At 40.1% G+C, this 14799-nt stretch overlaps 1 protein-coding gene across 1 annotated transcript in view; it reads left to right on the top strand.

The window, feature by feature from the left end:
* Positions 1–14799, top strand: part of LOC114858575 (acid-sensing ion channel 1A-like) — a 196032-nt gene that overhangs the window by 5429 nt on the left and 175804 nt on the right. The gene's annotated exons all lie outside the window — the stretch shown is intronic.

Below are 14799 nucleotides of genomic sequence, written 5' to 3'. Positions count from 1 at the left end.
AATGATTATCGGACAGAAACAGGAACAGGAAATCATGTCATAATAACAGACATCAGACAATACGAACATGACAGCGCCACCGGAGGACGGAGGGACAAACTCTGACATCTACTCCAAAACACAGTGCTCAGTATTCATTACACGCAATGGCAGTGAGGTCCTCCAAAATTATACCCTGAGAAATGTGGAATAAATCAGCTGCTGATGCATCCAGACGTGGTTGCCAATAGTTACTGGCATCAGATGTGGTCTTTACTTTAGAGCAGATCATTGATCATTGTGCTCAGCAGTCTCACTAAACAAAGTGGAGACAGCTTTATGGAATTTTTTTATCAGCAAAATTCCTGTTAATTCCAAGGGGACATCTGCATTGGTGTGGAAGAAGCTGAATTAACATCCATGACAGAACAACAAAGACTGGATTATGAAGACCGTGAACCAGTTAGTTACTGTAGTATTCCTTTGTTTTTAAGTAGGTTAAGTAGGTACAGATTTTGGCTCCCACAAGTTAAGCACTGCAGCAACATTTTGTTTAACTCAGAGTAACATCACAGAGTATCAGGGAGTGGTGAACACCAGCACCAGAAGGAGCTGGTGATAGACTTAAGGAAATCTGGGAGTGCTGTGACCCCTTTCACTAATAAAAAGGGAGAGTTGGAGGTGGTGACTAAGTACAAATAACTGGGAGTTTATTTGGACAGTAAACTGGACTGGAAAAAGAACTCCTCAGCTGTGAACAAGATGGCTCAGAGCAGGATGTACTTCCTGAGGAGGCTCAGGTCCTTTAACATCTGCAGCTCCATGCTGAGGATGTTCTATGAGTCTGTGGTGGCCAGTGTTTTACGCTGTGGTCTGCTGGGGCAGCAGCATGAATGTAACAGACAGACTGGATCCGTATTAGGTGCTCCACAGAACGACACCGAAATCCTTCCTGTCAAAGTGAAAACTATAATGCTGATCCATCTGACTAAAGCAGGGCTGTCCAAACTGTTTTCACCAAGGGCCATATGTGGTAAAATAGGAGGGCCACTCACTTGAGGTGACGTATGTATTGCCTCACTTGGTTTATTTACTTAAGCTAAATCAATCAGCCTACAACACATCAACTATTTTTTTCCATTCCATTCTCAAAACTGCTGCCTCTTCTTGACAGACCTGGAGGGGAAAACAGAGTTAACAGATCAACTAGGATCAACTACAAGGAGCAAGGGCATAAATGAATAAAACCAGGCACAAATGTAAAGGTTCAGGTGACTGAAGTAAGAAGATCTGACAGAGAACAGCAGGAATGTGCAGTACTGAGTAAGTTACATAAACACATGAGCAGGGTGGTGTGGGAGCGAGGTGAGAGGGACTGGTTGTTTGTGACTGTCAGATCTAGGGAAGAGACTGGAAAAGGTGAAGTTTCACAGAACGCTAATGTCACCGACACTAGAAATAATGTGTGTGAACTGTCCGAACATGTTGGAAATCAGTGAAGTTAAGTGTACAAGCGATTGTGTACACCTGATTTTATGAGACCTCTGCAAAAACACTTCCATTTAGTTGCAAAACACAGACTTAGAGAATGCAGTGCAGTATAGTCAGCACTGCCAGTACAGTACAGTAAAGTACTCGGTTTCTTTCTCACCTACACACAGCTGGTGAGTCACTGCATAAAGTGGGTGCAAATGTCAGGTTGTCATTTTTGGAAAGTTACAGAAATAGTCAAAAAAAGTCCTTCAGTTAAAGTCCATTAAGTTAAGCCATATTCAAAGTTTGCCATTTGAAAACAGAGTCAGGCCTTGTTTGCTGCAGACCCTTAAACCAGCAGTGCTGTTTGCAGTTGCTTCATTTTGACAGAAGCGTGTCTTCACTCACACTGCACACAGACACGCACTGAGGCTGGTTTGTTGTCCTCAAAGGGAAATGGAAATATAGAATTCTCCAAACATTTTGTTGAACTGAGTGAAAATTGTTGTTCTGTTTCACCTTAATGTTGCAGTAGTAAAGTAATGAGCTTTACCACTCAGGACATCATTATGTGAGCACACACTGGCAAACATTGGATTAGTGCTGCCTAAGTAATTAGATATTAATATGAATATGAACTGCACACAGTTTAACCATGTAAATACTGTCGCTGTTTGATATATGCGTGCAGTCCAAACACCCACTTAAGCTTCATATTGACCTTTCCGTGTTTTCTTCTAATTTGAGAGGGATGGATAATTTATGTAGTAGTTAATTTATGTGACTCTCTAGTCAGGATCTGCCCCCCCCCCCCTTAGCTCTTTACTGCAAGCAATTTCTCATCTCTTTGAAGAGCAGTGCAGTCTTGAGGAAATTGCATGTGGCCAGAACATAGTGGCAGCAGAGAGGTGTTTCCCCGGAGGGGTTTAAGGTCTTTATTTCTCTCCTCTCGAATTTCCTTTGTTATCTCCATCAGCGCACAGCTTCAGAAAACTGGAAAAGGCACTTCCTTTGAAGACTGTCTTTGATGTATTGCATTGTTACACTTTTCATTGTTTCATTGCAAAGTGCTTGATGAATAAGGAAAGAGGTTTGTCCCTTCTGACTGTTCTCTGTGAGAAGATCAAAAGAATAGAATTGGCTGATAAGGAACTACTTCAGCATGTTTGCTATTAGAATACAGAGTCACGATTGTTAAGTTTCATGAAAATATTTCACGAAATGATTCCACTTTTGTACGATTCCTTCAGGAAAGTCTTTTCCAAACCGTACTAACTGTAATCATTTTTTGGCTCTTCCTCTGCTAATATTTCCTCCTGAGCTGGTGAGCCTTCCTTATAGCACACAGACTGGAAACAGAGGAAATCACCCAATTATGCTCTCTAATCAAAACATTTGCTGACCAAAAAATAACCACTTACAATTACCAACAGAAAAAACAGAAAATAACCACTTACAATTACCAATAGAACATTTCAGAACCAGATTTTCAAGCATTTTAATTTAAAACAATAACAATAACATTGCAAAATTGCAACAAATAACCATTTTTACGCACATTAGTTATATAATCAACTGTTTCTTTTTTTGAGTCATTATCTAATGCAGATGATGTAGTGTTTTGCTCAATGGCAAGTTTAATTCTAAAAAACTTCCAGATGAAAGTTTGGGTACTTTTTACACAGTAGCAGTGATGAGCTGTCCTCCCTCTGAAAAGTGGATTATCACTGCACATAATAAGTTAGCAGACAGAAAAACACCTTTTTGAACTATCAGTTTAACTTAAACTAACAAATTTAATTGGTGCCAGGCAACCAGTTCATACATGTTTTAATGTTAAACATTTATACTCTTTAATTCTAGTAGTCTAGTATTCTAGTTTACTCTTCAGGTAAATTTAATTCTGCATATGAATGTGACACCACCATCAGAGCAAACTCTACTTTTTCTGGACTGCATTGTCTCACTTTGTTTGTGTTCTGACTGATCTATATTTGCTTTATGACGCATGATAGCTGTCATTATGCTAAACTAAGCTGTGAGCTCTAGCTTTATATTTAGCACACACAGCTTCCTAGCAGGAGAAGCAGTACTTTTTGGTTAATTAATTAATATGTTGTATGAAACAATGTAACGTTAGATCAGCGCAGTGTGTCCTTTCACTCAGAGAGAAACTCTGAGAAGTGGATAAATGGCTCCAGCAGTTATTGTGGAGTTATCACAAGCGCCCAGTGCCTCCCCTCTGCTACTCAACAGTCAAGGAGAATTATTAGTGCTAATTGGACTCTGAGGTACTCCTGTAAAAGACAGCAAAGTGTGCTTCTTTAAAAACCCACTTGCCAGTGAACTCCAGTTAAGCAGAACAAAGCAAGAGTTACACTCTGGCGATTGCTCCTCTTGGTCTGATGCTTCGCCTTTTTTCATTTGTCGAGCTCAGACGTTGTTAGCGCCACCGGGGGAGTACAGTGTGTTTGCACAGCTCTCAGCGCACTGCTATCAAGACAGTTGTGCTATAATTTCTGTACTCTGATTGCTGCTGTCATGTCTTAAGCAGGCAACATGAATTTGTAGATTTTGTAGACAAAATAAGGAACGCCTCAGACATGCTGAGGCTCAGATAAGAAAGGATTCAGCTCGCTGGTGGGGGAATAGCGGACTTTTAGCATTTGCACTTGTTGTACTGTATAAATCTAAAACTGCCTAGGTGTTTATAGTGATGGATTAACTTTGCCTAGAAGATTCAGCAGGCTGATATTGAAACTGCTGCTACCTCTAATAAATATATAACATGTAAACCCCCATTCTGCTCCCTTGACTCCTGTAAAGTACTGTATTATTTCTGCACTGTGATGTTTTCACTGCACAATTGCAGCAAATGTAGTTCCACGAATAAGCTTTGACTGGTGTAACGCTCACACAGTGATGGACTTTAGCCTCAATGTGAACCCTTTAAAAGCAAACCTCAAAGGTGATAATCAGCTCACCTTTCTGAGACAAGTCTGGATCGTGCTGGGAGCTGGAGCCCCTCTCTTCAGAGGAAAACAACCTATCCTTCCCTCTGCAAAAAATATTCTTAGCCTCCTTTCCTCTGGGTTTTATAGCCTGAAACAACAGATGTGAAGCAAAGACACCATCCACACCACCCAGTGGCCTGTGCCTCAGCACAACTGCACTTCTTTTTCTGGCTTCATAACCTGTCACATCGTCCTGCGCTGAGTTAGCAAAGTTATGTCACCTCTTATTCATGGTGTTTGCGCTTGCTTTTTTTCTCCACCTCCCATTGGACCTTCCTATTGGGCAGTTTCCTGCATTCCTCCTTGATGTAAGCCCCTGCACACTGCATTGCTCCCATCGACCCCCACAGGCATGACAATCGTCATTATGCTTTCTTGTCTTCTCTCCCCTTTCCTCATTCACCTTCTGAAGTCCCTTTCTTACAGTAGTGTTCTTTGCTTGCAGACATCCCTCCTTTCCTTCCCAAAATTAAAGAGCCCTGGATAAAGCAAACATATAACACACTTGACAAAGAAGGATAGGAACAAATAGGAAGAGGACACACCATGTGTGTTTTGCGACTGTGATAAACACAGTATATGAACACACTTTAAATTAATATCTGCACTATATTGTTAAACAAGGGATATTTATTGTTTATACCACCTTCAAAGAATCATTGAAGGACAGAGTAACCACATTACCCACATCAGCAGGTGAACAACCTGAGCTCATAATGGAGAGTAATCGTGTACAGGAAAACCATCTGTCAGCAGTACTACTGCCAAATACGGCAAGAGAGATGAAGTAAAACTATGTCAAGTGTATTTCAAAACGGTAACTTTATTAAGACGTCAACTCCATTAAATCCCTGCAAAATAACCCTTTGATATTTGTATGTGTATTTTAAAGTCATTTAAGGAAACTTTGTTACATAATGTAATCTCAAACTGATTTAACTTTAAGTCACTATTAACTGTCATTTATGATTTGATTTTATTGATACATGACTTGCACTGATCAATCATTCATCCAATTAGGAACATTTTTTGGTTGGTTTGGTTGGTTTATGTGCATGAACCAGGTGGGTGGAAACACATTTATTTTCTTTATTCTCCATTTACCAATATCATTTTGTGTCTCCTGATTGCTTACTTCATCACTGGTACAGAAAAATGCTTTCGTTCGCAAATGTTTGCAGCATTAAGTGCATGTGAAAAAGACTAAAAGGATGAAAAAATAAAAAAGGCATACAGGGGGGGGGGGTAAAAATCTGCAATCAGGAATCACTTGTTTTAAAATGCTAATAGTCTCGTGCTTATTTTCTGTGAAGTGTATTAACCACTGCATGAACCACAAACAATCTGCTCATCTTAAAGCCTCAAGATATTTTATCCCATGATGTTAAAGGGTGAACTACCACGTCTCCATGACTCCAGCTGGTTTCTAGACGGATCAGTAATGCAACTCAAGCACGCTCTATTTGTCCAGGCCTGAGAGGGGGAAACGCTTTTTATGAAGACATTTCGGACTGGGGATGAGGGAAGCACAGTGGGTCTGAAAATAACCCACGTTGTTCTGCTCTGCACATGGTTTATTTATCCTGACGATTAGTTCAGGTGATTTGAGGGCTGGGCACTGTGTGGGTTTGAGGCTAACTGTGTCTCACAGTGGTGGATGAAGTTAAAGAGGAATAATTTATCTAATTGAACTTTATTGATCCGACATTGAGGACATTAATCTCTGCATTTTCATCCATCCCCTGAGGAAATGGGTGGGCAGCCAGCTAGCGTCTTGCTCAAGCTTGGACAGATATGGCTAATTGTGTTTCTATAGGTTCCTTCAGGCTCTCTCTAATTTTGTTGGTGAGTGTGAGTGCTTCTCTGGCCCTGTAAGTGACTGGTTACCTGTCCAAAGTCACAAAGTGCTAACCCAGTATCGTAATACCTAGGACTGGTTCCAGTAACCTTTAGTAAGACAGGAGGTAAAAGATGGGTCAAAATACAAAAGAAGACCCCCCCCCAACTGCAAACATCAGTATCTAGTATCTAGTATCTAGCTGTGGCACCTTCTCATCTCATTTTTGTCACGACTTGGTTTCACTTCGGCTACTATTCTGAAAGGACTTCCTGTTTACGTCATGTCACAGCTGTTCCCTGCTTCTACCGTCATTATCCACACCTCCACTTCATCAGTAATCAGTTCACCTAGTATTTAAGCACCACCTCTCACCCCAGTACCTTGCCAGATTGTTGCGTGACATTCACCACACTCCAGCGTTCTGATTCCTAGCCTAGCCTTGCTATCTTGTACCTTGTTTTGACCACTGACGCCGATCCTGTCTAACCCTTGTCTGTGTTGTACGCCTTGGCCTCTGATCCTGTCCGTTAACGACCGTGTTTGCTTACCTGATGACGACCCTGCCTCTGACGGAACGGTACTGTAATCTTGAGCCTTGATAACGAACCTTGCCTGTCCCCGACGCCGATTCTGCCTACTCCTTTGTATTGCTACGTATTGACCACCTGTGTATGACCCTGCCTGATCTGGACTCTGTGTTTTCGCAATAAACTCTCTTTTACCAACTTCAAGCTGTGCTGTGCTGTGCATGTGGGTCCGTCAGCTACAACGCCCTGACAATTTTAATGTGAGTTGCAGTTCCTCCAGAGAATCTCCAGTTTAAAGACACTTCTCCTCTTTAATGGTTTAAAAAAGGTTAAAATAATTCTTTAGGACCTTCTCAAAAGACGTTTAAGAAATCATACTCAAGAATGCTTAAAATCTTTGGTGATCCAGTAATGATGTGCAGGGAGTTGCTGCATAACCCACTAACGTTCCTGTTAAAATCAAGTCAGATTCCAAATAATTCCATGGTTACTGTGTCAGATTGAATCACTATCACAAGTATTTAATTCCATGAAACAGTGCAACACGACATACTGGATTTGAATGTTTCACTCAGTATGAATGTAATAATGCTTTAATAAAGCACAGTAACAAGCAGATGCAGAATACTTGAGATATTGTTCAAGAGAGTGAAAAAAAATTAGGAAAGCAAAAGTTCACAGTAGTGAACCTTTATTGTCAGGAAACATTACTGAATTATAGCACACATACTACTCTGTACCAGCAAACAATCAAAAAGTACAATCAGTGCTGATAGCAACACAAATGCGTAGACAAGAGAAGGAAGCTGCTGGGTCGTTCCAGCTCAGGCTGTCTTTCACAGGAAACTGCCTTCATGTTTTTTGTTGAGTGCAAACGACACAAAAACAGAGCAGATGGACAACAGCTTGGTGCGTGTCGAGGTCAGAGAAATGGACACAGGGCATTACAAGGTGAGAAAAGACACATGAAAGCAATTGTAGCGACAGGTGAAGACACAGGCTGTATTCACTGCAGGTGTGAAACGTGGCACAGAAATGAAGTTGGTCTGAACGAACAGGCGAAGGAAGAAAATTAGCTGGAGGCATGTTATTCAGAGCAAAAATTATGGTTACAATGAGAAGGTTGAAAGGAAGGAAAAAAAACAGTGGTAGGTAGAAACAAATCAGGAACAAAGGAGGATCTCACTGCATGTTTTATACTGGCACAGCTACTGTATAATACTATATGCATTTTTATAATGCTGAATAATGCTGCCCAAATGTTTTCCATTTGTATTGAAGGCTTTTTATTATTGTCTCTGAAAACTACTTGTGAAGTAGGAGTTGTTCATTTCTAGCCAGTAAAATCAAACACAAGTACCAACACACCTACACACAAGTGCTGTCAGGAGGTAGGGGCACTCACAACAACAGCAGCAGCAGCAGCAGCAGCAGCAGCAGCAGCAGCAGCAGCAGCAGCATTAGTATTAAAGTAGTAAAGTCTGATTAGTATTTCCTGGGTGTGTCTTTGCACTTTTATATCAAGCCAGAGTGACATTTCCACTGCAATAATGAAGCTAATAACTTAACCAGCGATGGCTTTGGCCTCCAGCCCAAGTTTAGACTTTCCTTTTTTTGTGTGTGTTTCAAAACGAGTGGCTGGAGTGCCAGGTCAGTGGCTAATGTGTAAGAGAGTGTGCATGAGATGTATTGGCTTCGCCTTAACTCGTCACTCATGATCCCCATGAACTAAATAATGATTTAAAGTATTTTATCAAACTTATACATAGTACATCACAAATAGATCCATCCACCTTAGCCATAGAAACATTGTTAAATAGATTGGAACTGCAAACTGCAAAAGTTAAACAAAAAACAAAGCTACAATTCTGGACTCATTGCTTGCTGAACTACATGAGCTGCCAAATAAAAAAGCTCTAGGGCCAAATAATTTGCCAGCTGAGATCTATAAGGAATTCTGGACCATGCTGGCACCCAGCTTATACAAAATGATAGTTGAAGGTAAACAGCAAGGTTCATTACCCACAAACATGAATTTGGCCTTTATAAACCTGCTCCGAAAGCCAGGAAATGATCCCACACTCCCATCAAGTTACAGAACATACTTAAATGTAAACCTAAAAATAATCAAAATAATCAAAGTGCATGGTAGAAAAATAGGGAACATTACCCAATATGCAATTCACTCAAACAGGTTTTATTAAAAAGGAGACAGTCAAGAAACAAAACCAAATTAATTGATTATGTCACCAAACTTAAATTAGACTCAGCCATTGTAAACTGTAAGTTTTTGTTAGCCATACTCCAAAGTATGTACCAGATCCAAAGTTCAGCAAATGCAACAGTTAGAACAAATGTTCAAACCATTAGTCTGCAGAGAGGTACAGTACTAGACAGGATTTCCCAATCTACCCCTCCTAATTTTCGATACTCATACTCACTATAGCTGCCTCTCACCCATAGCCAGCTGGGTTAGGCTATAGAACCCCGCATATGGGATTAAGCAGTATGGAAAATGGATGAATGGATGGATGGATTAAATAAAATCAATGATAGTAGTTGTTGTTATGTTATTATCATTCACATTATATTATAGTTGATTATTCATTGATTAAATAACTTTTCTTATTGGATATTTATATACTTTTATATGCATTGGCTCTTGGTTACCTTTAGATCTAGATGTCTCTCTTTTGCTCCCTCTCTGTATTTCCTCACTTCTTCCATTACAATGCAGCAATTAACCCAGTTCCTGCTGCAAAATAAAACATTATGATATTTATTTGCTTAGTACACTGAATATGATGCAGAGTGACTGGAGAGTTTGGAGACGGATGGACAGACATTTAAAGGTTGACAGGTAGATTAAAGAAAACAAAATGCCTAGAAAGGTTGTTCAGTAATCTGTTGTGGGCCCAAACTTCATCCTGCTGATGATCTGGATTGGGTGTAGGGGTCTGGCCTACAGATTTCTTGTTCTAGTTTACTCCATTTAGATTCTGTTGTTTTACTAATCCAAAATATTTGTCAATACATGAGGCTGTCTGTGTGCAGGCAACACAAGCGCAAAATCTATCAGTGTCACTGAATAAACCCTTTGCCCTGGGCTGGAAAATCTAAATGCAACTGAGAAAAACATAATTTCTTTTGTGGCCAGTATATGGGAGAGGGTCATTACATTTTAAAAAGCAGAAATTGCACACTTACTGTAGGTGGGGACCAAAAGATGAAGATTTAATATTAGACACAAATCTAAATGTCAGACAATTTTTTTTATCATATTTCATTGAGGAAGCAAGGACTTTTTTTCTGCTCATGGCCAATGGAGCTCTTCATAGAACAATTATTGCAAACTCTTTATCAAATTTGCATATAATGTAATCATCAGTCATATTTATTGATAAGTGATTATGACAAGACTCTTTTATTATACTATAGCTGAAGTAACTACTGTATAACTGAATTTGTGGACTCATCATACTCATCACTCATTAATGTGAGTCACAAACAAAGGATGAGTGAATGTTTTCTCTCTAATGGTAAATATGATGTAATTGTTTTTCTAAATAAAATGAATAAAGCCATCACACATGCCAATTTGATTTGACATCAAGTAAAATAGGAATTACAAACTAGTTAGTGATGTTTGCATGACTACCCAGAATAGGTAACATTAGACACCTCAACACTGCCACGGTTGGCAAAGACAGGTACTGTATATCTAAAAGAGTAAACTGGCTTTACATTATTACATTTTTTATTCTCGGTTGGTTGTTCTGCTGCTCCGATAAGTGGAGCAGAGCTGAGATTGTAAATGCGGTCGGGTGGTCAAGCAGGCTGTCTGGCTTGGCTCTCTGTTTCTTGTTGTACTTCGTTTGACAAGGACACACCTGTTTAAAAGAACAGTGGCATCTTATTATGCTTCTTTGTCATCAGCCGCCACTGCCAGCAGATGCTGCCGTCTTCCCCGTCCTACTACTCTCCCACCTCTATATCTCAATAACACTTCAATTGGGCTCAATTAAAGGAAGAGGATACATGTTTACAGTCAGGACAAGGTTGATGAAGGCGTGAATCCAAAAAATAAATTATAATGTTTCACAAAATCTACTGTACCTCACAAGGAGCAACCTGACCTTAAAATAAAATTATAAAAATAATAAAAATTTCATCAAATAAACTATAATACCAAGGACAAAAGGAGGACCTGGCGCAACCCCACCCTGGACCCAGGCCCGGGGTTGGGGCTCGCATGCGAGCACCTGGTGCCTATTCCCCGAAGGCCGAAGGAACAATATGAGACTGTCCTCATGTGGACCCACCACTCGCAGGAGGAGCCGTAGGGGGCTGGTGCATAGTAGATTGGGCAGCAGTCGAAGGCGGGATCCTCAGACCCAATCTCTGGACAACATATCTGGCTAATGGGACATGGAATGTTATGTCACTGAAGGAGAAGAAGCCTGAGCTTGTGAAGGAGGTTGAGCAGTACCGGCTGATAGACTTTGTAGTGTCATCTGACCTTCAGCCATATGTTTTGGACTCGGGTGAAGCGATGGGCTGAAGTTGTCAACTAATCACCATCTGTGGTGAGTAGGATCTGCTGGCCAGGAAGAAGGGTGGAACAACTTGGCAGGCCCAAACGTATTGTGAGGGTCTGTCGGGAACGTCTGGCTGAACCCTCTGTCAGAGGGATCTTTAACTCACAGCTCTGGACCATGTTTTTCTAGGAAATTTCAAGGCACAGCCAGGGGATGGAGGGGATCTGGTTCGGGGATCACAGGATTCTATCTCTGCTTTTTGCGGATGACATTGCCCTGTTGGCTTTATTGGGCCAGGATGTCCAGCGTGTGCTGGGATGGTTAGCAGCTCAGTGCAAAGCAACTGGAATGAGAACCAGTTCTTCTAAGTCTCAGGCCATGGTTCTCGACCGGCAAAAGGTGATTTGCTCTCTCCAGGTTGGAGGGGAGCTTCTGCCCCAATTAGAGAAGTTTAAGTATGTTGTTCACAAGTGAGGGAAGGAAGGAGCGTGAGAATGACAGTTGGATCAGTGCAGCGGCTGCAGTAATGTGTTTGGTGTGCAGAGACGTCATGGTGAAGGGATAGCAATCTACGTTCCTACCCTCCGTAATAGCCATGAGCTTTGGGTCATGACCGAAAGGACAAGAACGTGGATACAAGCGGCCTAAATGAGTTTCCTCCGAAGGGTGGCTGGACGCACTCTGAAAAATAGGGTAAGGAGCTCTATCACCTGGGAGGAGCTCGGAGAAGAGTCACTTCTCCTCCACATTAAGAGGAGCCAGCTGAGGAGGCTCTGGCAGCTGTTTTAGACACCTTTTGGACGCCTCCCTGGGGAAGATCCAGTACATGCTGGAGGGACTATGTTGCTCTGCTGGCCTGGGAACGCCTTGGGGTCCCACCGGAAGAGCTGGAGGAAGTCAAAAATGGATGAATGGATTGAATTGCGTTTGTTTTGATATTCACTTCTTGTCCTTCTTCTTGTTTAGATGTACCTCCACTAACTGTGACCCTTAACTCTCTCCTGGAGTTCTGACATTTATCTTGTCACAGTTAAAGTCTTATGGGAAATCAAAAAACAATAATAACAATAAATATTGGCCACATATTTAGACAGGTGGTACCATATGCTATAATATGTCTTTTTTATTACTGTCCTTACATAAACAATTTGAATGAACAAAACAAGATATTAAGAAGCTCTATTACTTAAATTGATTCTTATATATTACTGTAGTTAGAAGTGTAAATGAGATTTTTAATGAGATTTTTTTACATGAACAAAGGCTATAAAGTTGGCTTTTACTTTGTCTCTTTATAGCTGCTGTGGCAACAAGCTATTTCCTATTTACACATCCAGCTGTTATGGAGCAACCTTATCAGTCACTTTATGGCCACTCAGTGATTGCATGTCCAATATTCACTCTTCGTTTAGCTTTATAGTATTTGCGCTCAAGTAACTCCATAATGAAATAAGTGGCTGTGTTTTACAGAGAGCTATAACAGTGATGTTTGTTAGAGTCTGTATTTACAAAAGTGTTAGAACAGTGACAATGAGCACATACAAACCAAAACAATAAGCCAAAATACATCTAAACGCTTTAGAGCTAAGAGGAACTGCACAGTCAATTTGCAATGTTGTATAGTCTGTAACTAAAACATCTTACTTACAGTACAAGTAGCCATTGCTTTATGAATCTATTATTAATATGAAAACACTCATAAACACTCTAAATATAGTGTACTAATAGTTTAAAATATAATAGAGAAGCTTCTCTAATGTAGAGAAACAGCTTAATTATAATAATAAGTAAATCATGGCAATAACCTACTTAAGAAAGGACACTGAGCAATCTGAGTATTAGTATTCCCTATACTTGGAAATTAGTTTTTGCCTGATGGTCCCTCTGCCCACTCCATTATAACTCTATTGTTGCTTGGTAACAAGGGAGTGATTAGGTGCATCCATGTGTATTTGTGTGTGTGTCTTTAAAGTGTTATCAGTGCCCTGTGTTATCACCTCTGACACCTTATTAAGGACAGTGTTGTTTTAATTATACACTGATATGAGTAAGAAAGATAACTCTGAGTGACATTTGTTATGTGTGTCTATTAGCATTTGAAGACAGACAAATGAGTTTCACTTTGTGAAAGTGGGCTGCACAGGTTTAGATAAACAATAAAAGAGAGGCTCGGAAAAAAAATGTGAGAACATGAGTGAATTTAAAGATACTGTAAGAGGCGTGTTTGTACAGGTGTATTTTACAATAATCACTTTTACTATTCACATTATTCACTGTTATGCATAATGTGCATTCATGTTTTTGGGAAAACACTTTATGAAATGACTGCTGTGAAAAAAAAGATCAATAATCACTTTCCCCAAGGGGATCAATAAAGTATGTCTTATCTTTATTTAAGACTGCAAAAAAATAACTGATTAAACCTCTGATCTGCCTATAATACTTGCATTTAGGTGAGAGGTGGTGTCTGGGTAGGAGGCAAGATACAACAAAAATTTTGTTTTGTTTTGTGTCATGTGTGGGAAATTTCTAATGATGAGATGTTGCCTTTTGGCTGCAAGTTGTTCCTGGAGGGGCCATCAAGCATTTGGTTATCAAAGAGTTACTACTGCCATTTAGGTCTCAGGATCTTATGTTTAACAAAGAACTTTAAGGTTCCACAAGGCACAAGAGCGTAAAGGAGTGGAGGAGATGTTTATTCTTGTCTTGTCTGTCAGTGGCTTGTGATATGTGGGGAGATCCTGTGGATTCATAGGGGTTTGACCAATCTGCAGAGTCTGCATGTCAATAACTGGAAATAACAGGAATCTGTGAACAATGGGAGAAGGCTGTGACTCCTACTCAATATGTCTTATTGGTAAGTAGTCTGATCCACTCCATGCTGGCATGCTGGTAAAATTTTGAGATGGCTTATCATACTGATGATCTCCAGTAGATTTCTTTTTAACTATTTCCAATTTTGTTTTGATTTCTCCAGAAAATAAGCTGCTGCTTTTCTCTAAAAATGTGTGAGTTTCTCTCTCTAATAAATGTCAGGTGCAAAAGTACATTGCAAAAATATTAGGCATATATAATTTTTATTCTAACTTAAGGTATTTTCTCTATTATGCACAACTTGCATTGATTTGAATGTACATTGTAGTACGTTTAAAGTAGCATCTCAAATACAACTTGTAATGTTTAGATAAGTCGATTGTTTCAGTGCAGAGCTGACGTAACACACAATCCACAATAACTAAAACATTAGCGAAATCCAGCTAAAGGAATATAACACCCTAAAAATAAAAGAATCTGGACCTTTTGATTCATAACAATTATATACATGCAATCACTATAGGTCTTACAAACCCCCCATACGGGTTACCAACCGACGGGGCTTGATGAGACGGAGAATGGGACACGTCTCCTTGGTTGCATCCGCAGACCAG

This window comes from Betta splendens, chromosome 7 (genome assembly GCF_900634795.4).
Source record: "Betta splendens chromosome 7, fBetSpl5.4, whole genome shotgun sequence".
Lineage (NCBI taxonomy): Eukaryota > Metazoa > Chordata > Actinopteri > Anabantiformes > Osphronemidae > Betta > Betta splendens.
The sequence above is the reverse complement of the archived record's forward strand: the minus strand, read 5'-3'. Positions and strand labels throughout refer to the sequence as shown.